This window comes from Protopterus annectens, chromosome 10.part0, assembly GCF_019279795.1.
Source record: "Protopterus annectens isolate FY-2018-M chromosome 10.part0, PAN1.0, whole genome shotgun sequence".
NCBI classification, from domain to species: domain Eukaryota; kingdom Metazoa; phylum Chordata; order Ceratodontiformes; family Protopteridae; genus Protopterus; species Protopterus annectens.
The window spans coordinates 1,529,858,510-1,529,884,920 of NC_056744.1; positions in this window are offsets into that span (position 1 = coordinate 1,529,858,510).

Below are 26,411 nucleotides of genomic sequence, written 5' to 3' on the forward strand. Positions count from 1 at the left end.
GCTTCCCTGAGGTACAGGTTAGCACAGAGGGACTTTCCCTGAATAGGTTTCCAGATGACTGCAAACAAGGAACCATGATTGATCCACCAGCTGATGCAGACACGCTCCATACGGGTGTCACTGTGACGGATACCTGATGTCAATAACATGGCCTCAAACTGCATAACACAAGGTGCATAGACATCCCCTTTGGATTACACCAATCACCCACTGACTCTCACATAGGTGGTAGTCCCCTACATACATGTGACATTACACGGGATCTTAGTACACACGTATATAGCACCCACTCCTTTGATAGCCATATTGCCAATGTGGCGTGGATATCCTTCTATGTAGCCACCCTTATCTGTAATGGGTTTGTAGCTGGAACAAAGGCACCCATTGTACCTCTATACTCCTGATGTATGACACACGTTCAAGGGTACAACATCCCTTTTGGGGTGTACCTTATGGAACAGCAACAGCTTTACATGCCACAACATAAACACACCATGAGGATTATTGACCTCCGAAGGATGACGTATGCGGCACAACTATGGACACCATGACTATACACATTTGCATACTGCATACTCAGGGGTGACCTCTGCTGAACATACAGGGCCCATGTCCACACCAATATTTATGGATATACTCCACATAAGCAACATACGCAAAGGCCACTGAGAGCAACATGCTCATGGATATGTGCACAAATGCAATGATGAGTGGGATGTGCTTGAAGGATACATTCCTGAACCAGACACTCACCATGCTTTGGAACATGATTCCTATGTACATCAAGCAGGGACACTCACTAGCACTCTTCATGAGATACCTCGATGGGTGGATGGGAGACACACATGTACATCAGGGATCACTGCAGTGGCTGTACTGTACACAGGTGCCAGTAACACATGGCTCTGCTGTTCACAGACAGGACACTACCCTAGGGAGGTGCTGCCGGTGAAAACACTGTAATTGGGCTTACACATGGACTTGGCCAGACAGCATAGTACCTCACCATGAACCTATGAAGCTATTACATGTCCTTTGTGCATGGATAATTGAGTAGCTCTTCCATTTCAGTTAGCTATCATGCTGTTACAGTGTCCTGTGACTACAATCCATATGTATCCTGTTACTGTGTATTGTACATGCCAATAGACGATACCCTTTGTTTACATGGTATAACAGTTATGCTGTGTAAAATATCTGACATATCTGCCTACAATACTGTACATTACACATATTTTAAACATTATCCCATAATGCAAAGCATACTTGCACAGCAGGACCACCTTAGGCATGTTATTCTCATTATATGCCCTTGCACATGCCTACTGTGACAGTATATCAACATATACTATCCCCTGCTATGGCACTTACTTGTTGGACAAACCCTACCACTGATGGCGGGTGGTGTGGAATTGTTGTGTTTAAAGCCCTTATGTAGCATCCCTTGTGGTGCATGTGATGTTTACCTTGTGGCCCACAGCAGGACACACAATTTCTACAAGAGTTACTTATGCTCAACAAGACATCACTACATAATACCTTTTCCCACTTTATGCATTGCGTACACTTTAATTTTCAACAAAACAGGCTCTACATACACTGACATACTGAGTGTTCTACATACCTTGTTTCTGAGTCTTCGTAAATATCTCTCTTACACCTTTCCTGTTTAAACGGTTCGATGGTATGAGCTTACGGTTTGAATGTATGGTAAGGCATCCTTATATACGTTGATACCTGTAACATGTGGTATCCTGCCGCCAATTGGTGTTCCTGAGTAAATTATTACATGCACATCAGCTGTGCCACTACTCCATTCGCCAATTACGCAGCAACAGTGGGGTATAATTGAATTCTCCACTTGGGCGTTGCCCGTTTGCCCTACCTTCGGGGAGATGGCCTGTATGTGTTTTGTTGTGAGGAATTGCAACTGCTATTTGGGGAGACATGGATATTTTGAATTCATGTCCCCCGTGGATTGTGTGTGATGGCTAGAGTATGTGGTTCTGCATGTGAGTATACCTGTCATCTCAACCGTCTGATAAGGGACTACTGCAAACAAAACCTGTAACATCGCCGTCTGTTCCATTATACAACAGCTATTATTTCACATGGCGCCATTACAAATGTGTCTCTCACAAGGTATGTTAATGGTTCTGCAGATGCAATTGAGTGAGTGGATGTTTGTGATGTTATTACAGTCTGTATTGCAATTGTTTCGGGTGTGGAGAAGATGTAGGTGGGTGTACATAGCATATACAGGTTTGTGGGGACTGCATTTCTACATATTCCATATATATGTGTGTGGGATCCTTCCCTAATTGAAGACGTATCATTTAGTAGACTGAGAAACTATGGTTGTTACGGGCTTATCATCATCATCATCTTCTTTCGGCTGTTCCCGTTAGGGGTCACCACAGCGGATCATCTGTTTCCATTTCTTCCTGTCCTCTGCATCATGCTCTTTCACACCAACCGCCTGCATGTCCTCTCTCACCACATCCATAAACCTCATCTTAGGCCTTCCTCTTTTCCTCTTACCTGGCAGCTCCATCCTTAGCATCCTTTTCCCAATATACCAAGCATCCTTCCTCAGCACATGTCCAAACCAACGCAATCTCGCCTCTCTTGCTTTGTCTCCAAACTGTCCAACCTGAGCTGACCCTCTAATATACTGATTCCTAATCCTGTCCATCCTAGTCACACCCAGTGCAAATCTTAACATTTTTAACTCTGCCAGATCCAGCTCTGACTCCTGCCTTTTCAACAATGCTACTGTCTCAAACCCATATAACAAAGCTGGTCTCACTACCCTCTTGTAGACCTTCCATTTCACTCTTATTGGTACCCGTCTGTCACAAATCACTCCTGACACTCTTCTCCACCCATTCCACCCTGCCTGTACTCTCTTCTTCACCTCTCATCCACACTCACCATTACTCTGAACTGTTGATCCGAAGTACTTAAACTCATCCACCTTTACCAACTCTACTCCCTGCATCCTCACCATTCCTCTACTCTCCCTCTCATTTACACATATATTCTGTTTTAGCCCTGCTGACCTTCATTCCTCTCCTCTCTAAAGCATATCTCCACCTCTCCAGGGTCTCCTCAACCTGGTCCCTACTCTCACTACATATCACAATGTCATCTGCAAACATCATAGTCCACGGGCCTCCTGTCTAATCTCATCTGTCAACCTGTCCATCACCACTGCAAATAAGAAAGGGCTCAGAGCTGATCCTTGATGTAATCCCACCTCCACCTTAAACGTATCTGTCACTCCCACCGCAGTCCTCATCAATGTCACACTACCCTTGTACATATCCTGTACCACTCTTACATACTTCTCTGCCACTCCCGACTTCCTCATACAATACCACAACTCCTCTCTAGGCACCCTGTCATATGCTTTCTCTAAGTCCACAAGACACAATGCAACTCCTTCTGACCTTCTCTGTATTTCTCCAACAACACTCTCAGAGCAAATATTGCATCTGTAGTGCTCTTTCCTGGCATGAAACCATACTGCTGATCACTAATCATCACCTCCCTTCTTAACCTAGCTTCCACTACTCTTTCCCATAACTTCAAGCTGTGACTCATCAATTTTATCCCTCTGTAGTTACTGCAGCTCTGCACATCACCCTTATTCTTAAAGATAGGTACCAAAACACTTTTTCTCCACTCCTCAGGCATCCTCTGACTTTCCAAAATTTCATTAAACAATCTGGTTAAAAATTCCACTGCCATTTCTCCTAAGCACCTCCATGCTTCCACTGGTATGTCATCTGGGCCAACAGCCTTTCCATTCTTCATCCTCTTCATAGCTGTCCTTACGTCCTTCTTGTTAATCTGCTTCACTTCCTGATTCACTATCTCCACATCATCCAACCTTCTCTCTCTCTCATTCTCTTCATTCATCAGCCTCAAGTACTCTTTCCATCTACTCAACACACTCTCCTCACTTGTGAGTACGTTTCCCTCACTGTCCTTTATCACCCTTACCTGCTGCACATCTTTCCCAGCTCTGTCCCTCTGTCTAGCCAATTGGTACAGGTCCTTTTCTCCCTCTTTAGTGTCCAGTCTCTCATACAACTGTCTATATGCCTTATCCTTAGCCTTCGCCACCTCTCTCTTTGCCATGTGCCTCATCTCCTTATACTCATGTCTACTTTCTTAATCTCTTTGACAATCCCACTTCTTCTTCGCCAGCCTCTTCCTCTGTATACTCTCCTGTACTTCCTCATTCCACCACCATGTCTCCTTGTCCTCCTTCCTCTGTCCAGATGTCACACCAAGCACTTTCCTAGCAGTCTCCCTTACTAGCTCTGCTGTAGTTACCCATCTATTTGGTAACTCTTCTTATACATTGAGCCATTGTTAATTGGTTTCTATATAGCATGCAGGTGAGGTTGATACTTCAATACCTCTGGAAATACATCAATATGTAAGGGAATGTTACTAAATGACAGCTGTCTCGTGTATTTCTGTCACAGATATTTGCACTCATTGCAGTTGTGTTGGTGACTGAACCTCTTTGGCATGGGTTGCAACCTTTTCAAATGGCCATAGTGGGACATTTGCAGGACACACATCGGTGTTTACAGGCCAACACATACCCATGGTCAGTACAAAGGATAGAACATACTTTTATCCTGAATACATACTTATTCTTGAAGCACTTTAGCTACTTATCATGTTTCATGTAACATTTACGTATTTTAGATACAGGCATAACTATTTAATGCAACTATTGCATAATATATGGGACATATTTATGTCCTACAATCTCAGACATTTGCCCTTTTTAATATTTTTTGTCAGGACACAACTGCCCAGTGAGGGGCTGTTCCTCTTAAAGTGGGACAGGTGGTAACCGTATGCCTATGGCCAGCTATGACCACACCTACCGTAATGATCTACCTCCGAGTTAGCACTAACAGACACACAATGCAAGCACACACACACACACACACACACACATTACAGTCCCACAGAAACGCACATGGCACCAACACACACATACACAGACTACAGCAATCACAAACACAGTTGAACACAGTGCCTACTAGGACTGCAGCACCGGCAGCAATAACTAAATTTCCCTTAACATTGTGATAATATTACTCTTGGTTCTAGTGTTCCGGTAATGTGGTCTTTCGGTCTTTCAGCCTCATGATTACGCGTGTCGGTATGTGGACACATTCGATAGTTGGCAGTATCCTATTTATTTGTACTTCCATGGTTGTGTACATGTCGTTGACCTATCTATATATTTGCAGATATAGGTGAGTACGTATATATCAACTTATATCTCTCTATCACCCTTTCTATCTCTATTATATATATATATATATATATATATATATATATAGAGAGAGAGAGAGGGAGAACACACCTTTCGTTGTGTACATGTCGGTGTATACTATTTCCTGGACTCCGCACGTTTGTGTTTTAACCTGTCACAATACACACCTGCTGTTGGTACATCTCGGGTAGCTTAGTGTTAGGTGATTGTGTACATGATTGCGTGTTCTACTCCTAGCAGTGGTCATTTTACCCTTCAGAGCAGGAGCTATTAGTACAGAGGTGAATAATGCTAGTTTCACCTGTTCTGGACATCGTTGACCATGATCTTCTCGATATTCAGAAAAGCTTAGCCCTGTTTCATGCATATCTGTATATTCATGTTTAAACGACGCTTACCAGCACTTGCCAACGCGCAATCCCACTGACATGTGCTAAACCTGATCTGATGACCTGCATCCAACATCCATTATTCGTGCCTTCGGGATTACTTAACATCCCTTGCAGGATGTGGGACCAGGAACATGCACGACAGTCAGTGCATTTACCACTTGGGCATCTGGGATTTGTACACGTGTTATGGTGTTTTGTATGTGGACTGTACTGTGGCTGTTACTCCATACTGCAATCAAATGTGTAACTCAGTTAGTTTACATATGGATGAGACCTATTAATGGTATGTCCAAGTGATGTTTAATGGATGTGCTCCAGCACTGGTAATGTATGTCACAGTGAGCCACACACTATAATGTGCTACACCTTCACACAACCATAGGTGGAGCATGCTGGGGTGACAGATACCTGTCATGGGTACTCCCTATGCTTTGCCACTACATCCCTGATTACATTATATGGAGCCCCTCATTAACACACCAGGTAAGCCATGCAGAGTGTGTGGGGAACAGTGATTACACACATGGATCCTGCAGTTGACTCTGCTCCACTGAGGGACAGTTGGTTAATCGATGTGGTGGCGACAGCAGACACTGTTTGCCTTGGTTGATGAATGGCCTCTGACAATCGGGCATGTACCTACCGATGTACCTAGGAACCTATACATACAGTATCAACATATGCTGTTAGGTGCGTGTACTGTTCAAGTGTTGACATTCCTTGTTCTAATAGCTGTTGTGTGTGCAATGGTTGAGGGCTGCCTATGTAGGATTCACACAGTAGGCCACCTATACATTACAATTTACAGGTGGTTGTGTGTGTGCCATCCAGTTTACTCTGTGTGCAGGTGGAGAGGTGTGTCAGTCCGTAGGGGCCTACACTGTCAGTGTATGTGCTATATACGTTCCCTCTTTGCCAAGGCATGGGCATATTGGGCATGCCTCCGTCTGCCTACTGGGGCTGGCACAGGGTGTACGTGGTCCGAATCCCTCTGTGCCTGTGATAGCCTTGGCAATTGCGATGGGCTGTGAGGGCCTTCACCATTATGTCCCTGCTGCAGCTGTTTCTGCAGGATCATATTATGTAGCATGGCACATACTATAAAGATGTGGGCACACATGCCTGGAGAGTACTGCAAGGCTTCACCAGATATGTCCAAGCAACGGAACCATGATTTCAGCATCCCAAACACACGCTCTATGATGATTCTGGTTTGTGCGTGTGCCTCATTATGACGTTCTTGCATGGGTGTGTGTGCATTTCTGATGGGAGTCCTCATCCACGGCTCCATTGCATAGCCAGCATCCCCCATAAGGTGGCCATGTAGGATGCCCCCCTGACAAATACCTGATACAGCTGTGAGGCATGCCAGATGTGGGAGTCATGGTAGCTTCCAGGGCTGCCGGCACACACATCCATAATAATGCCCTGGGCATTGCACATGACCTGGCAGTTGATGGAGTGGTATCCCTTGCAGTTTATGTAGCACCTACCATGCTCTCCGGGTGGTGACATGATATGTATGTGCATGCAATTTATCGCACCCAGTACCTCTGGGCAGTGTGCCACCTGGTGGAAGAGATGCAGATTGCTGGCCAACTCCTCCTGAGTTTGGAGGAAGTATATATGCTCATTGGCATGTGGTAACATAGCATCCAGGAAATTGTGTAGTACCCTGGATGCTGATGCCTGTGAGATCCCCATTATATCTCCAGTTGGCCTTTGAAAGGTGCCTGTGGCTAGTATTTGCAAGCTTACACATACCTTTGTGTCCACTGGGATGGGTTCCCCTCTGTTGTTTCTGGATCTCAGGTGTGGCCAGCCCAGCTCAACTATTTGCTGTAAGATATCCCTGTCCACCCTGTAATGCTCTACTATCTCCAGATCATGTAGCCCCTGGTAGGTTACCCTTGGTCTGAACACTCTTTTCCTCCTCCTGAGCCTGCGGTGGTTGTCAGTTTCATCCTCCACAACACCTTCAGTCTCTAACACATGGTGATGAATCACAGCTATGGCAGCTCCCAACATGCACATTGTAAAAGTTCCCCATCTGTTTACACCGATGGTGCAGTGTTTGGGAATACACAGATGTGTGTGAGGTGCCTTCACACTTTATACTATTGTGCTGTGAACAGTGATGATGTCATAGGGTGTGTATGTACCATTGGAGCTACAGGGTATCTTATGTGTTTTACCACAGGTACTGCTATTGTGGTGCCTTTGGTGTTGAATTACATTTGGCTGCCGTGGATTACCTCTTGCCCTTCCCTTAACATTTTTTAACGTTTCCCCTCCCATTTTCTGGCATGCATCCAGCAGCCTGCTTTCATTTGTACTTTCCAAAACCTGGCTTATCTTACAACATGTGTTCTATGGCCGATCTACAGCAGGTTTGCTTTGCTCTGCTATGACAGTTCTCTTTTCTTTGCAATCCGACACCTCCCCTATCCTGTTCTGCAGGTTGCTGCGAGCAGACTTGTTAGCTGCCGTCAATTGCCCACTGTGAGTTAATAAGTGTTAATTGCTCAGTTGTACTCCAATTACCCTACTGCGGCATTTCCTTATTTTCTTCCCCTAACCTTCCTGTTTGAGCTATGGTGCGCGGCGCGTGTGTCCACTTACCGGGTTTCAGGCACGTTTTCATCTGCGTACACATGCGCTTTCGGGCACCATATGTGCTCTCAGCTAAACGATGCTATACCTACATCCCCACCCCTATCCTGCGGCTTTGCTTAGCAACAGGCAGGCTGGTTTTGCATTGCTCCAATGTGTTTACAGCTACGGTGGCACACCTCACTGCTGATGTCATGTATACCTCCAAACCACTCCTCGGTGTTGTAGCACTGCACCGTATGGTACATCCTTAGTCCGGCAGGACATTTGCGATTCACTATTACTTGCCTCATTTGCATTGCATTGACTACTAATTCATAGTTACCACGCTGAACACTGTCGCAGACCATTAGCAACCCTTGCAACTTGGTTGTGGTGTACCATGCATACCATTGAGTATTATGGTGAAATCATGATTTGTATTACGTTGTGATTTTATGACATTTGTGTATATTTTCCTTGTGTTCCCGTGTGTGCACACATGCCCTGTGGTTGTATTTTGCGTTACTGTGGACATGACATTAAATGTTGTGTTTTAGGTGTTATGCATAATTTCTTATACCATTGGCTGCATATTTAGCCATTGGCATATGTTAACTTTGTAATACATGAGTCTGGTCCGCTTTCATAGCTCCGATGTTCTGTTTGGAAAAATGTAAACCATTTTTTTTTTTTGGTTTACATTTCTGTGGGCTTACGCTATGCCTGCACCACTTCATGAATCATTATGTACCTTCATTTGCATGGTGTAGTACTGCGCATGGGGTGATTAGCATACCTGTGCCGAGGGCTGCGCAGATATGGTGTACGCTGGTAGTGCACGTGGAATTGGATCGTACCTGAATCGCTCGGCGGCCATATTTGGCATTATACCGCCTACGCTATGCCTACGCCTGGTGCAAGCTTCATGAATCCTGGGGTTTATCTTTAAATACCAATGGCATAAACAATCCTAGCAAGAGATCAAATCTACTGAATATTTAAAACTAAACAAAGCACAAACTGTCTTCCTTCAAGAAACTCATTTCAAAACAAATGACAATTACAGATGGAATCCTAAGGAATATATGATATTGGCACAATCCACTTATAAGACAAAGACAAAAGGGGTAACAATTTTATGGAAAACAAATGTGATTAACCGAGAAATCATTTATAAGTATGAAGATAAAGAAGGCCCTGTGGCATTAGTAATAGTTAAATATAATAACAGAATATGGACCCTAGCCAATCTATACCTGTTCCCAGGCATTGGAACAGGAACTGTTAAAACACTTGGATTTCATTTCCAATAATTATAAAGGCAACTTAATATTAGGAGGAGATTTTAACTGTATATTTGATATTTCTGAAACTACAAATAAACGACCACTGCACACATCTGCTGTATCAAAAGCTTTAAACAAGTGGGTAGAATCATTTCATCTTGTAGATACTTTCAAATTTAAAGAAGATAAATCTTTGTTGTTTTCCCATCAAGATCACAGATTTGGTACCCAAACTAGAATAGATAAAATATTTGCTGTCCATGACTTACACTCTAAAATTATTAATTTCTCAATCACTCCCTGTCCCTTTTCAGACCACATTTCATAGATACTAAAATTTCAAATGGGTACAAACCATTAATCTTTAACTCCAGAATTCCAGTATATACAACTAAAATTAAAGAGTTCAAACCCTGGTTATTATCTGAATTACAGCTCTTCTTAGATATTAATTACACCACAGAGATAAATAAAATAATAATATGGGACTCATTAAAAGCTTACATATATGGTAAAACCATAACTTTGTATAAAAAAAATCAGAGAATGGGATTCTGAATTATTAGATCTACTTTTGTCAGTAAAAGATGAAAGAAAATCAAAATCATTTGGAGATGAAAAAGAAAGTAGAAGTATTAAAAAAATAAATACAATGAAATTTTAACACATAAAACTAGTTTAGCTTTAGAAAAACTAAAAATTAATACCTTGGCCACTTCTCCCAAATGTCTATATAATTTGTCCACAAGAATCAAAATACAATCAAAAGCTAATAACATTAAAAGTTTCTTCATGATAAGAAAGGGAAAATGTCTCGGATATAGGTGACATTCTTGATGCCTATAGAAATCACTATATGGAACATTTCCAAAAAGAAAATATACATATTGATCAATTAAATCTAGATGAAAAATGTTCTAATATAAAAAAAATACCAGAAAAATTAAAACTAGATCTGCAAGCACCCATATCCTACAAAGAAATTACAGATACAATAAAAGAGGGTAAAAATAATAAAGCTCCAGGTATAGATGGCATAATTATGGAAATATATAAACTTTTTCCTTCAAAGATACTATCCCTCTTCCATAAAACTCTATTAGAAATGCAGTCACAAACTTTAATATTACCCTCTTGGAGATATTCTTTAATCACACCAATCTTAAAGGAAAACAAATCCCCAAACCTCTGTACCTCATATAGACCTATATCATTATTAATGACTATATAAGATATTTATGACAATATTAACTAACAGAATAAAAATACCACTATCCAAAACAATAAATAATGATCAAACTGGATTTATATATCATGAAATTTATATAACATGACAATATTGAAAGGATAATTTCTCTTATAGATTATGTTAATAAATAAAATAAACAATCATAATTGGCTTAAATATAGCCTTTGATTTCCTAAATTGGGACTATTTATTCAAAATTCTGGTGTTATTTGAATTTCCTCCTTCGTTTGTTCATCTGCTAAAGAATAAATATACAAATAATTTAGCATATGATGTTATGTGATCCTATCTCGCCTACATTCTGTACTGATGGGCTCGGAGCCGATCCCTCGGCTCCGACTCGGCACGCTTATGCTATAGAGCGAGGCCTCTTATTGGCTGAGCTATCTTTATCCCAGGATGCACCACCACTAATCCCCCAGATCTCGTTTGCCGCTTACAAAGCTTAGACGTGGTCTCAACTTGGCTGGGCTAAGTACTATTTATTTAGGCTTTTTCCTGTCAGAAATTTGCTTGATTTAAATCCAAAAGCTGTTTTAACAGCTATTGTTGTTATACGAGTGTGTATTGGTACTTTTTGTAGAGGTTTTCGTGTTTTCCTGTCAGGGAAGGTTTCCCGTTTAAGTTAGAGGGGCCTTCCCCTGTTGTTTCTACTACCTTGGTTTTTTGTGTGTGGGTCAAGTACCCGTTTAAGTTAGAGGGTCTTGACCCTCTCTATCTCTCTTTCTTCTGTGAGAATTTTTCTTTACTGTACTTGTATTTCAAAAAAAAAAAAAATTAAAAAATTTAAAATATTAATATTAAAGAAGGGATATTTTATTGCTGGAACTCTTCTTTTTGGCTGTAGACAACTGTGTTGATTTTTTGGCTATGTCTAAAGAACACAAACCCTCCGGGTTTAAGAAATGCACGAGGTGTGGTTTTAAAATGTCCATAATGGACGACCACTCCTCGTGCGTCTATTGCTTAGGCGCTAAGCACCTACAAGAATCGTGTAGCGTGTGTCACGCCTTTTCATCAAGAGTCCTCCAGGAGAGGAAGAACAAATTAATCCTGAAAGGGTTAATCAAGCCATCCTTCGAGGAGGCTTTATCTTCCTCTCCTTCTCCTTCTAAAAAGAAGAAAGCGTCGGCTCCGACCAGTCAGTCGGAACCGACTGCAAAAAAATCTAAGCAAACTTCTCCATCAGCTCCACGGACTTCGGAGCTGAGGGCGGAACGGTCTGCCTCGATGCCTTCAGCCTCGACCCCTCTGGTTTCGGAGCCGAGGACTGGGGCATCGAGAGGCGGGTCACCCTCATCGGCTCCACTGATATTGGAGCCGATAAGGGTTACCGGCTCAGACTCTTCCCCTTCGGAGCCGAAGTCCTTATCGGCACCGAGGGAAATTACTTTGAGATCTCCCTCGGAGCCGATAGTGGTAGAGTCCATTTGGAGCCGGTCCCCGAGCCCTTCGGAGCCGATGCAGAAATCGGTTCGGGCCTGATCAGTATCCTCTAGATCATCCAAGATGTCTGATTCGGACATCGACAGGGTGCTCCTTAGACTCTTCCAGTATCCGGTGTTCCAAAAGCTAGTTTCGGCTCCAGCCCATTCGGCTTCGGAGCCGATGGCCCACTCCCCTACTGTGGTTCCTCCTCCAACAGCTTCGGCACCGTTGGAGCCGGCACTGGTGGAACCGGTGGAGGTTTTAGGGTCGGGCCCGACCCTTACTCCAACTCCGGCTCTTGGGTCGGAGTTCAGTACACGGACTTCTTCCTTCGGCCCTGGGGGGGAGGCTTCGGGATTGATGCTTTCGGTCCCAAGTCTCCCTCTTGGTGCGTCGGCGGCAGGAGTGCTGTCCACTGTCGTGGCCACGGAGGCGGGACCCTCCCAGGATTCTGGTGGTCCCGCCTTCAGGGCTATGAGGAGTGCATTAGCCAAATCTTCCTTGGCTACCTCCACGGTTTCCCCAGTTCCTTCCTTGCATATGGAGACTGGGTCTTTGGCAGTTCCCCTGTCCTTAGACAGCGGAGCACCCGGGCCTCAGGTTACCCCCGCTGGGGTTTCTCCCCCTCCTGGAGGTCCTTCTGAAGCCTCTTCGGAAGAACCCCCAGGAAGAGATCGTGCAAGAGGAAGCACGTTGACTCCCCTGATGAGTCTCTTACATCAGACACTGATCTCGATGATGCAGAGGGGTCCCCTAAGTCATCCTCGGATGATGTCTCCTTTGCAGACATCCTGGAAGCCCTAAAACAACGAGGTGGCTGGCAGTCCAAACCTCCCTCTGCTGATGACTCAGTGTTCCTGAAGGCATTCGGGGCTCAGCCCTCCGCCTCCTGGGTGTCTCCGCCCTTCGATGAGCTCTTAGATTTGATCTGTCAAAGGGCGTGGGAACACCCAGACTCTGTGGAACCGGTGCCTGCTCATCCGAATAAGTTCCTCTCGGCACCCCCTGAAAAAGAGTTTCTAACTAAAGGTGTGGCTGTAGATGCTTTGGTGGTGGCATCTGCTACCCAGCAAGCCGTAGCAGAGGCTTTGACGTCTGTCCATCCTCCTAATAAGGAGTCTAGGAGCATGGATCGGTACGGCAAGCGCACCCTCAGTTCAGCGGCCTTTACATTGAGGTCCTTGAACTACCTTACGCACTTTACCAGATTTCAGAGGGATCTGATTAAAGAGCTATCCGATACCCTCTTGGGTAACCTGCCTGAGGAGCTGGCCCAGACGGTTGGCTCTCAGCTGGCTACAATGTCGTCCATCTCGAACTCGTCCATGAGGCTCATTTCTTATGCGCGAAGGTTTAGTAGAGCGGTACAGGCATTGCTCTACGGAGACAAGCCTGGCTCCGCCTGTGTCATTTCGCGGAGGCCTTTAAGTCTTCCTTTGCCGACGCCCCCTTTGATGGGTCCTCCCTGTTTGGACCCAAGGTAAAGAACACACTAACCCGCTGTGAACAGGAAGGTAAGACTCTGACTGCCGTAGGGGCATGATTTTCCACTCCCTTTCGGCCTTATCCCAAGGCTAAAAGAGGAGGGAAAATGTGGTTCCGTAGATCTCAGAAGCCTTACCCCTTTCAGCAGGAGGATTCCTCTTCCAGAGGCAGAGGAGGGGGAAATTCTTCCGGAAGACGCCGTCCCAGAGGCGGCAGAGGCCCTCGCAACACTGGAGACCGCGAATCCTTTCGTGGCTCTTCGGCCTTTCATAGTCCCTGAGGGATTGCCCGACTGTGCTGCTCCGGAGCCAGTCGGGGGTCGTTTCTCGAAGCACCTAAAAGCCTGGGAAGGTATCACTCAGGACCGATGGGTGCTTCGAATTATCGCCGGAGGTTACTCCATCCCATTCTCTCATCCCCCCTCTCAGTCCAAAAAAATCCCAGACCCGCCACCCAGTCAGTGGGATACTGCAGCCTCAGAAGTTTTAAAGCTGCTGCAAAAAGGAGTCATCCAACCGGTCCCCGCAGACCAGATCAGATTAGGGACTTACTCAAGATTCTTTTTGGTGCCAAAAAAGACCGGGGACTTGAGGCCTATTTTGGACCTCAGCATCCTAAACCGTTCAGTCAGAAAGTCCAAGTTCCGAATGGTCACCCTACAAACCATTCTCCCATTGCTGGAGAAGGGTGTTTGGATATGCTCCATAGATCTCAAGGACGCTTATTATCATATCATGGTACATCAAGCGTCCAGGAGACATCTGCGCTTCAGCCTAGGAGGCAGTCATTTTCAGTTCATACGCTGCCCTTTGGTCTCACCACAGCCCCCAGGGTGTTCACCAAGTGTTTGGCAGTCGTGACTGCTCACCTGAGGAGTCTAGGATTCCAGGTGTTTCCGTATCTAGACGACTGGCTCCTAACTGCCACCTCCAAGCATCTACTACTGCGGAGCCTACAAGCCATTATATCACTGGGCAATTCCCTTGGAATCACCTTCAATTGGCCAAAGTCTGTGTTGCTGCCATCTCAACGAATAAGATTCATAGGGGTAGAGATAGACTCAAACCAAATGCGGGTCTATCTACCTACAGACAGAATAGAAACCATACAGACTCAAGTTCGAGCCTTACTTCCCAGGTCCAAAGCCCCAGCCAGAATGGTCCTGCAGCTATTGGGATCCATGTCCGCCACAGTTCTTCTAGTCCCCTTGGCAAGGTTGCACATGAGAATTCTCCAGTGGCTTCTTTCAGCTCAGTGGTCCTTTCAGGAACTCCCCCTCAGTCACCTCGTATGGATCACGGAATCTTACAGACGGGACCTTCGCTGGTGGCTAGTGCCCTCCAACTTGGATCAGGGACGACCCTTTGTTCTACCTCCTCCGGCGGCCACTTTGACCACGGACGCCTCCCAGACGGGGTGGGGGGGCATTCCCTGGGCAGGTCAGTCCAAGGCAAATGTCACCCGGAAGAGACTTTACTTCATATCAATGTCTTAGAAATGAGGGCAGTACTTCTGTCCCTTCAAGCCCTTCACGATTATCTCCCTCAGGGCGTTATTGCCGTTCACTCAGACAACATGTCAGTTGTCTGGTACCTGAACAAACAAGGAGGGACCAGATCCTATCCTCTTTGCAGAGAAGCCATGAGAGTTTGGGAATGGGCAGTCTCGACCAAACGCTTCCTAGTGGCTACTCACATACCGGGCAAGTCTAATGTGATAGCCGACAGATTGAGCAGAACCTTCCTCTCTCCTCACGAATGGTCACTGAATATGACAGTTGCAAGTCAGATTTTCAGCAAATGGGGAGCTCCGTGTTGCGATCTCTTCGCGACTCCTCTGAATGCAAAGTGCAAAGAATTCTTCTCCCTAACCCCGGCTCCGGGGAAGAGCCCCATGGACGCACTAGTCCATCCTTGGCCCACCGGCTTGTTTTATGCCTTCCCTCCAGTTCCTCTCATTCCCAGGGTGATTCAAAAGGCATCTCTCTTGGGGAGCAAAATAATCTTAATTGCTCCTTACTGGCCTCGTCAAGTGTGGTTCCCCTATCTTCGGAAACATGCTCTGGAAGGTCCATGGTTCCTGGATCAGATCCCAGACCTACTGGTTCATCAGTCGGGACTATTCCACCAGTCCCTACACACCTTAAAATTGACGGCTTGGCTCCTCCTCTTCCGACGATAGTCAGGAGTCATACATTGGATCCAGATGTTGTACACATATTATCTTCGGCCCATAAGTCTGCTACAAAGAAACTGTATTCTAGCAAATGGAAAAGATTTGCTATATGGGCTCAACTCCGGGGCCTGGACCCCATTTCTATTCCCGTGGCAGAAGTACTAAAATTTTTGACTTCTCTTTTCAATCAAGGCTCTTCAGTTTCTACCATCAAGGTACAATTGGCAGCAATTTCTAATTTTCACGAATCCATAGACCCACCTCTAATGAGCAACAGATTGTGTAAGACCTTCTTGAAAGGTGCTGCTCTATTAAGACCTCCGATTTCTCATCCTGCACCTCCATGGGATCTCGATATAGTGTTATGCGCCTTGACTTCTTTCCCCTTTGAACCGGCAGCTACATGTGATCTAAAGTTTCTATCATGGAAGACAGCCTTTCTGGTGGCGATTACTTCTGCCAGAAGAGTTTCAGAGCTTCAGGCTTTGTCAGTAAAACCCCCGTACTTGGTTTTTCACAAAGACAGAGTATCTCTCAAGCCAAATCCTTCCTTTGTCCCTAAAGTTTGTTCCAGTTTCTGCCTTCAACAATCATTAGAGCTTCCAGTTTTTTTCCCAAAATACTCTAACAAAGCGGAGTTCATATTCCACACACTAGATGTCCACAGACAGTTACGTTTTTATTTAGATAGGACCAAACAAACAAGGAAAACAGATCAGTTGTTTGTATCCTTTGCAGATAATAAATTGGGCAAAGCTGTCACAAAGGTCACTCTTGCCAAATGGATCAGGGACTGCATTACTCAAGCTTATTTTTATTCTAACAAAGAGCTTACCGCCTCTGTCAAAGCTCATTCTACAAGGGCTATGGCTACTTCGGTAGCATTTCATTCTAAGCTTGCTATTAGTGACATTTGTGCTGCGGCTACATGGTCTTCCCCGCACACCTTTATTTCCCACTACAAATTAGATGTGGCATCTAGAGGATGAGCTTCATTTTGTTCCACAGTGCTCAGGAGTGTTTTCCAATGAGCCACCCGGGATTTAGGTGTTAGGGACGCTGTCCCATCAGTACAGAATGTAGGTGAGATAGGATCACATAACATCTTTTAGTTATGTGTTCACCATAACTTTAGATGTTTGGGATCCATCTCGCCTACATTCCTAATAACCCACCCTCCTTCCCCCTTCCTTGGAGATCAGAGGATATCAGAAGGTCCGAATCCTGTTGTTTCATCTTGAAACATCTAACAATGTTATATAAACAAGTTGTGCATGTGTGCATGAATGCGGACAAACAAGATCTGGGGGATTAGTGGTGGTGCATCCTGGGATAAAGATAGCTCAGCCAATAAGAGGCCTCGCTCTATAGCATAAGCGTGCCGAGTCAGAGCCGAGGGATCGGCTCCGAGCCCATCAGTGCAGAATGTAGGCGAGATGGATCCCAAACATCTAAAGTTATGGTGAGTACATAGCTAAAAGTTAAGCTAGGTCCTTTCACCTCTGAATCTATACATATAACAAAGGGTACTAAACAAGGATGTCCCATGTCACCAATTCTATTTGCTTTGGCTATTGAAATATTGGCAGATTCCAATACGTAACAATACAAAAATCAAAGGAGTAGATGTTTATGAACAATACAATTCTAAAGTAATGCTATTTGCTGATGACATATTATTAACATTATCCAATACAAAAGAGACATTAGAAGAATTAGATATTTTAATTGCCACATTTTACAGGACTTCAGGATTCCATTTCAATAAATCAAAATCAAAATTTTTATTTTTAAATAAAAAAAAAAAAAAAAAGAATTGCAGACGAAGGGGGACACATTAGAGGGAAACAAGAATCTACCTTAAAATATCCAGGAAAGGAGTTAAGCAAGGATAATAGTGAATTAGTCTCAAAAACTACAATAGTATCATCAATACAATTAAAATCTCTGTGGAAAAGTGGAACAAAATAATATTAACATTTGAAGATAGACTACAGTTAATAAAATGGTTTTACTCCCCAAGATTCTATATATAGCTTTGGCAATACAACTGTTACCAGAAAGGAATATACTCAAAGAAATAAACTTGTGCCTAACAAATTTTTTATGATTTCCCAAAAGAAACAGAATAGCTTTAATAAATCATATGAGACCATAGAAACAGGGAGGTTAAACTTTCCTGATATAGAAACATATATAAAAGCATCAATATCTAAAACAATCTCAGATTGGATAAGTCCAACTTATTCTGCAAATTGGAAAGAATTACTAACTGTAATATCAGTAAATGAATTTGATTTACAAAAAAATTTCAAATAGATAAAAACAATTTGCCATGGCACATATTATGTATTAGTATGCAACATAACACAACTAAGCCCACTAAAACTCATATGATTAATTATTACATTGACTCATTTAGGAAAATTATTAATGCAAATATAGATTTAAAAATCTGGTTTGATCTTTTAACACCATTCATAGTTACAAAGCGCTATTCGCATAAAATATACAAAGAAATAATTAATTCATGGGAACAGAAAGGATTTGCTTGTTGGCTTCAATGTATCAAAGAACTAAAAGTTCTGGATATGCAAACAATAGAAACAATGTACAAAATTCCACAACAAGATTGACTAACTATGCAAAGCATTCTGATGTGTTCACAAGATTTATGCAGAATAATTAGTCATTTTTTATTTAAAGAAATACCTAAACTTACGAAATACCTATATGAAATCATATATAATAATTATGGCATGGGAAATAGTATTTCAAAATTTTATAGGATATTGATAAATTATAAAACAACACCCAAATCCTCATATGGAATTATATAACAAAAGGACACTCATTACAGCTAACTGAAGAAATTAAATAAAATATTTTATTATCAATAAAACGTACATCCTTTACACAATACTGGAAAGTTTTTAATTGGAAATGCTTGCACAGAGCATTCTTAACTCTAGATACAATTACTAAAATTAATTCTTCCACAAAGGGAATATGCTGGAGGGGTGAGCAAATACACAATGCAGATTGGAATCACATTTTTTGACTCTGTTAAAATTAAGCCATTTTGAAATGGTGAAAGAACAAAAGCGAAAACCAACGAAACAAGCCCAAACCACGGAAACCTTGCTCCAGCAAAAATTGTGAAACCAAAATAGAAATGTTCTGAACGCAATTTATTAATATCCACAAGCATTTTCGCCACTAACTCTGCAGTGGCTTCATCAGAGAAAAGCAATTACAAAAAATGCAACTTGCATACACTTTTTTAAAACAAGAGGAAAAGGAAGTGATGTAACAACACAACAACCTGAAATTAAATTACGGACTTGCAAAGTTATACTAATTAAACCACTTGTACAATAAAAGCAATAAAATAAAATTCATGACTGAATGACCGATAAACTTTTAAAAAGGTAGTTGAAAGCTAACCTAGGTGCAAAAAATAAAAAGTATATTATAACAATAAGAATACACCCTGTCATCTAAGTCATGTATGTAAATAAATAAATTAAAAAATATATACATATACTCATATGAATTATACTAAATAACTCTAATAACAAAGTGCTGAACTCAATGCACAAATGTATACCAAGGTAACAAACACCTATAATAAAAGTTAAAAATATTATTGATTTCTGGAAAAATTCTTATAAATTTATTATATCTAAGCCACTGAATCTCTCACTCGCTAAATATTGTAATTCCTATATCAAAATTGATGTGTACCTCATGTATTTGAACATAAGGTGAAAAAGACTATCTCAAATAACTCCTCAATCTCAACACCGCTGAAATATTGCAGTTTTCATTGAGGCCTGGTTGCCGAAAGGCATCCGTCCTCAATTGCCACTCCAACTCACGGGTCTCAAGTATCAATGGAAATGGACCCCCCCGGATGTTAGTTTGTACCTGATCAATGGCCATAAAAGAAAAACTGTGGCCTGGATAACGGTCAATGTGCTTAGCTAATGCGTTAACGCCCTTCCTCTTCTTAATGGCATACATATGTTCGTAAATACGATCACGGACCCTACGGTCCATTTTGCCAATATAGAAGGCAGAACAACAATCGCAAAAAGCTACATAAATGATAGATCTACTCTCACAATTTAAAGGGAATTGGATAGCATATTTCCTGTCCCTTATGGTGAAGGTTTCACCTGTTTTGACCTTATGACACCAGTTACAGAATCCACAAGGGTACATGCCAGTACGTTTGTTAAAAACCTGACTAGAAAAGTCTTTTTGTAAGAGTTCTTTGAGGTTACTACTTCTTTTAAAAACAAAGTTAGGAAAATAGCCTAGTTTCTCAATAAGCCCTGGATTATTAGATATAAAGTGCCAGTTCTTCCGTATTATGGATACAATAGCCTTAGAATTTAAGCTATAAGTAGTAACATAACTTAATGAAAAGTCACGTAAGGTTTCAGTTCTTGGACAAACTGAAGAGGAGTCAAAATCGTAATCAAGTACAGGAGGTATCTCAGAGGTTGGTGGAAAATCAGTCGGAGGTTGGACTTGGGATAAAATAGGTTTATAAAAACCATTCGTCCTCTTAGCGTCCACCTCTGAAATCAATTAGTTCACTAGATATTTCGGGTAACCTCGATTTAGAAACATGTTCTTCAAAAGGTTACACTTGGTCCGAAAGTCTACCAACGCACTGCACATTCTCCCTGCTCTAACCAACTGGCCCTTTACAATGGACTGTTTTTGTTTGAAAGGATGGTGGCTAGAGTAGTGAAGGAAAGAATTGCAGTACGTTGGTTTTCTGTATACTCTTGAAATAAAGACATTGTTGCTGACGTCTTTCAACAACTTCACGTCTAAGTAATCAATGTCAGATGAAGAAAAATTAGACGTGAATTTTAAAAAACTTGTTGTAACGTTCAATGAGTCGACAAAACAGACAGCCTCGGATCTGTTCCCTTTAAAAAGAAAGAACATGTCATAGAGGAATCTCGTATAATATTTGACAAATCGCATCAAGTCCGGTGAAGCATAAAGAAAATGCTTCTCCCAATATCCCATGAAAAAATTTCTATTTTGGTTTCGCAATTTTTGCTGGAGCAAGGTTTCCGTGGTTTGGGCTTGTTTCGTTGGTTTTCGCTTTTGTTCTTTCACCTGTTTGTTATGCTATGGCCACGGGTAGTCCTGATAGCCCCAGTACTCCTCAACTATTTGAAAATACGGATTCTCTGAATGTGAATCAACGAAATTCTACAGATGTGCCTGCTTTGCTGGTCACTTTATCACAAAGGCTTGACCAGCTTAATGCACGGTTTGATGCTCTACAGGGAAGTGGTCCTAATCGAGGAACAACAGCCTTTTATTCTACGGGTACAGTCCGGACTCGGGAGGTTTTTTCAGACAGTCCTGACTTGCTGATTCCTGCTGCTCAACCTCCTATCCTGCATAACCAGGTTGGGGGTAACATTCATCGGGCAGCTGACACGGTAGTAAATAACGAGGGTTCATTTAATTACAGACTTGGACCGACTAGTAACGATGGCCGGTCTTTCAGTGATGCTGTGACTAATTCAAACAGGAACATAGAGGCTGGTAACATCGTTCAAGGAGCCTTTACTGTTGGTAACTCCATACCTAATTCCGGCCACACTGGTGGCTCAAGTACAGTATTTAATTTATCGGAATGGATGACCAACACAGACTCCTTTTTGTTTTTGCAGCAGGGCTCCTCTAACAGTAGGAACGATGTTAATGTTTCGAGCAATGAGCTCATAGCCGATAAGCTCAAGCTCTTTGACAGTAAGGTCCTTAAGTTGAAGAAGTTGCAACTCGAGACAGCATATTTTAAACAGTGTATTCAGGAAAACCTGATACCTAAGGGTTTACGGAGTAATTTCTCTCCATCAGGTCTACTCAATGATTCTGTTTTTTATACGGACTTGAGAGTTCTTTTTCAACAACAAGGAGTACAGCTTCTTGAACTCATTATTAAACATTACACTAACCATATTGGGGTATTGGTGAATGAAATTGATACTTTAGATAAAGAGATTAAGGCTGACAAACTTTTCTAGGTATAGGTACGACTACAATCGTACCTTAACCAGTATTGATGCACTTTTAGTTAAATTGAAAGTAAACAAAAACAAAAAACTGGTCAGGGATAGATTAGCCTACCAGAATGAAAGTGCATATCCTAGACTCCAACATATTAACATCAGGCAGTCTACTACTAGGGACAATTTGGGTCAATTTGACTCTATGGAGAACACACTTAGGGACGACGTTAACTTAGAAGATGAATTGCTGGATGATGAGGAGGTAGGGCCCAGACGTAGTAACAGAATTAAGGGCCTTAAGAGTAACAATGTAGGTCAAATTAACACAAACCAGAAAAAAGGTAATGGTAACAATTTTTTAGGTCAGCGCAACAATCGCCAATACACCAACAGGAGGAAGAACCGGAATTAATAAACCGATGTCCTACAGAGGTAATTAACGGTGATGTTGATAATGTATTTGGTACCACCCAAGCCCCAGATGGACCAAGTTATCCAACAGTAACTTTAAACAAAAAGGGTGACTTCAAAATGTATAATTTTTCTGTGTTCCCTTTAGATGAAGAACTAGTCGAACTTCTTGCCTATGGTAACACTTTTGTACCTAGTAGATTTGGTAGTATTTCAAAGGAAATCATTGATCTGAAGTGTTTTGTTCGGAAGCTCAATTTAAAACTTTTTTTCAACAATGAGGCACCGCCACTTTGGTCTTCTCTGAAACTTCCTAGTGTTTTTAATCCACCTCTTCATGCCTCTCTCCATTTGTTTGAGAGTGTATGCGAGGTTGATCTTAGGCAATTATTCACCGATGAGCAGAGGAAAGTTGCTAACATTGGTTTTAATACCACTAAAGGGCAGCTTTCCCTTCTGGATGAACTTTGTCGTTCTTCTGTCAGGCTTATTAAACCCGACAAAGGTGGAGGCTTGGTAATCTTGGATAACCAGGTTTATAAAGAAAAAATGTTATCTGTTTTGATGTCCCCCGCCTATTCTGAAGCGTCTATTAATGAGATACATGGTGCTCATAACAGGATCAGGGGCTATTTCCGTGATTTATTTCTGGAAGGTAAGATTGACATCGATACCTACAATTATATAGACATCACTTTGCCAAAAATTCCTGTGATGTTTAGCATACCGAAGGTCCACAAGGACATTAATAATCCACCAATGAGAGCTCTCATAGATGGAAGGTCATCAATGATGTACCCTAGTGCCAAACTTATTGACAATATTCTGTCAAAATACACTAAGTTAATTCCTAGTGTATGTAAAGATTCCTGGTCATTTTTGGAGAGTATTAATAATCTACCATATGACAATGAGAGTAACTTCCTTACCATTGACGTGGTAGATTTATATACCTCCATTCCTCACCAGGAAGCTTTGGAATGGATAGGGCTCCTGCTCAATGATTTTGGGGCTCCTAAGATTGAGGTTGACCTTGTTACTGAGCTTCTGGATATAGTATTGACATCTAACTACTTTACCTTTGATAGAAAGTACTTTTTACAAAAACATGGGGTTGCAATGGGCTCCCCGTGTGGAGCTACTGTGGCTAATTTTTTCATGGGATATTGGGAGAAGCATTTTCTTTATGCTTCACCGGACTTGATGCGATTTGTCAAATATTATACGAGATTCCTCTATGACATGTTCTTTCTTTTTAAAAGGAACAGATCCGAGGCTGTCTGTTTTGTCGACTCATTGAACGTTACAAGTTTTTTAAAATTCACGTCTAATTTTTCTTCATCTGACATTGATTAATTAGACGTGAAGTTGTTGAAAGACGTCAGCAACAATGTCTTTATTTCAAGAGTATACAGAAAACCAACGTACTGCAATTCTTTCCTTCACTACTCTAGCCACCATCCTTTCAAACAAAAACGGTCCATTGTAAAGGGCCAGTTGGTTAGAGCAGGGAGAATGTGCAGTGTGTTGGTAGACTTTCGGACCGAGTGTAACCTGTTGAAGAACATGTTTCTAAATCGAGGTTACCCGAAATATCTAGTGAACAAATTGATTTCAGAGGTGGACGCTAAGAGGACGAATGTTTTTTATAAACCTATTTTATCCCAAGTCCAACCTCCGACTGATTTTCCACCAACCTCTGAGATACCTCCTGTACTTGATTACGATTTTGACTCCTCTTCAGTTTGACCAAGAACTGAAACCGTACGTGACTTTTCATTAAGTTATGTTACTACTTATAGCTTAAATTCTAAGCCTATTGTATCCATAATACGGAAGAACTGGCACTTTATATCTAATAATCCAGGGCTTATTGAGAAACTAGGCTATTTTCCTAACTTTGTTTTTAAAAGAAGTAGTAACCTCAAAGAACTCTTACAAAGAGACTTTTCTAGTCAGGTTTTTAACAAACGTACTGGTATGTACCCTTGTGGATTCTGTAACTGGTGTCATAAGGTCAAAACAGGTGAAACCTTCACCATAAGGGACAGGAAATATGCTATCCAATTCCCTTTAAATTGTGAGAGTAGATCTATCATTTATGTAGCTTTTTGCGATTGTTGTTCTGCCTTCTATATTGGCAAAATGGACCGTAGGGTCCGTGATCGTATTTACAAACATATGTATGCCATTAAGAAGAGGAAGGATGTTAACGCATTAGCTAAGCTCATTGACCGTTATCCAGGCCACAGTTTTTCTTTTATGGCCATTGATCAGGTACAAACCAACATCCAGGGGGGGTCCATTTCCATTGATACTCGAGAATCGTGAGTTGGAGTGGCAATTGAGGACAGATGCCTTTCGGCAACCAGGCCTCAATGAAAACTGCAATATGTCAGCAGTGTTGAGATTGAGGAGTTATTTGAGATAGTCTTTTTCACCTTATGTTCAAATACATGAGGTACACATCAATTTTGATATAGGATTTACAATATTTAGCGAGTGAGAGATTCAGTGGCTTAGATATAATAAATTTATGAGAATTTTTCCAGAAATCAATAATATTTTTAACTTTTATTATAGGTGTTTGTTACCTTGGTATACATTGTGCATTGAGTTCAGCACTTTGTTATTAGAGTTATTTAGTATAATTCATATGAGTATATGTATATATTTTTTAATTTATTTATTTACATACATGACTTAGATGACAGGGTGTATTCTTATTGTTATAATATACTTTTTATTTTTTGCACCTAGGTTAGTTTTCAACTACCTTTTTAAAAGTTTATCGGTCATTCAGTCATGAATTTTATTTTATTGCTTTTATTGTACAAGTGGTTTAATTAGTATAACTTTGCAAGTCCGTAATTTAATTTCAGGTTGTTGTGTTGTTACATCACTTCCTTTTCCTCTTGTTTTAAAAAAAAGTGTATGCAAGTTGCATTTTGTGTAATTGCTTTTCTCTGAAGAAGCCACTGCAGAGTTAGTGGCGAAAACGCTTATTAATAAATTGCGTTCAGAACATTTCTATTTTGGTTTCGCAATTTTTGCTGGAGCAAGGTTTCCGTGGTTTGGGCTTGTTTCATTTTGAAATGGTATTAAAAACTTTTTACAAGCTTTATTTAATGAATTGTTTAACTTATCTAAAGTTCTAGTATTATTAAATGTGTACGAAGGTTCTCATTTGAATGAGTCAAATATGTATCTAGTATGGACAATACTTGAAATCTCAAGGAAGTGCATGACAAGAAGATGGAATACAAACACAATACCAACTTTGGAAGACTTCTAAAGTCTACTCAAGACCACAGCATTGTTGGAAATTAAAATTAAAGAATTAAGGATTCATCCTAAGCCATTTGTTAACAATCCATGGAAAAAAGTCTTATTGTTGATTGCCACTTTACAATAACTGAACAGATACACTCTGATAAATGGATTGTTATAACTTTAAAGTAATTGCATATATTGAGCTCTGTTATAGTGTCAGGCTGATGTAAATAGTGTACATAGTTATTTAAGATGTTACATACGAATACTATGGAATTTATTCAACTGTATTTGAAAAAAAAAAAAATTTGAGAAAGCAAATATTCACATCACTTGTGCCAACTCCAGACAGGGCAGGTCTGTCATTGTACTGTTGCTAGTGTTGTGTCCTTCACTCCTGGTTTTTAGTGGGGGGCCTTACCTGACAATAATTATTGATTTGAGAACTAAATCACTGTGTTGTGTAAAAGAAAAATTATGCTGACTGGTTATCCTTATTGGTTTCTTTGCTTTCTCTGTATTAGCTAGTCCAGTAAAAGGCTTTTGTTCTGTTAAGGGAGTAGCCTAGTTCAAGCACTGCTAACCCAATTGTTGTTCGACACACTTCATAAAATAATATTTTATGGCCCAAAAAAGTAAACAACAATATTATTTTCAAATATAATTTACTAAAGCAAATGGAAGTGGATGTCAGCCTGGTGGCAGTGACACTGACTATGGACAGCCAGCAAGGCCAGTCATTTACTGTTTCTCTTG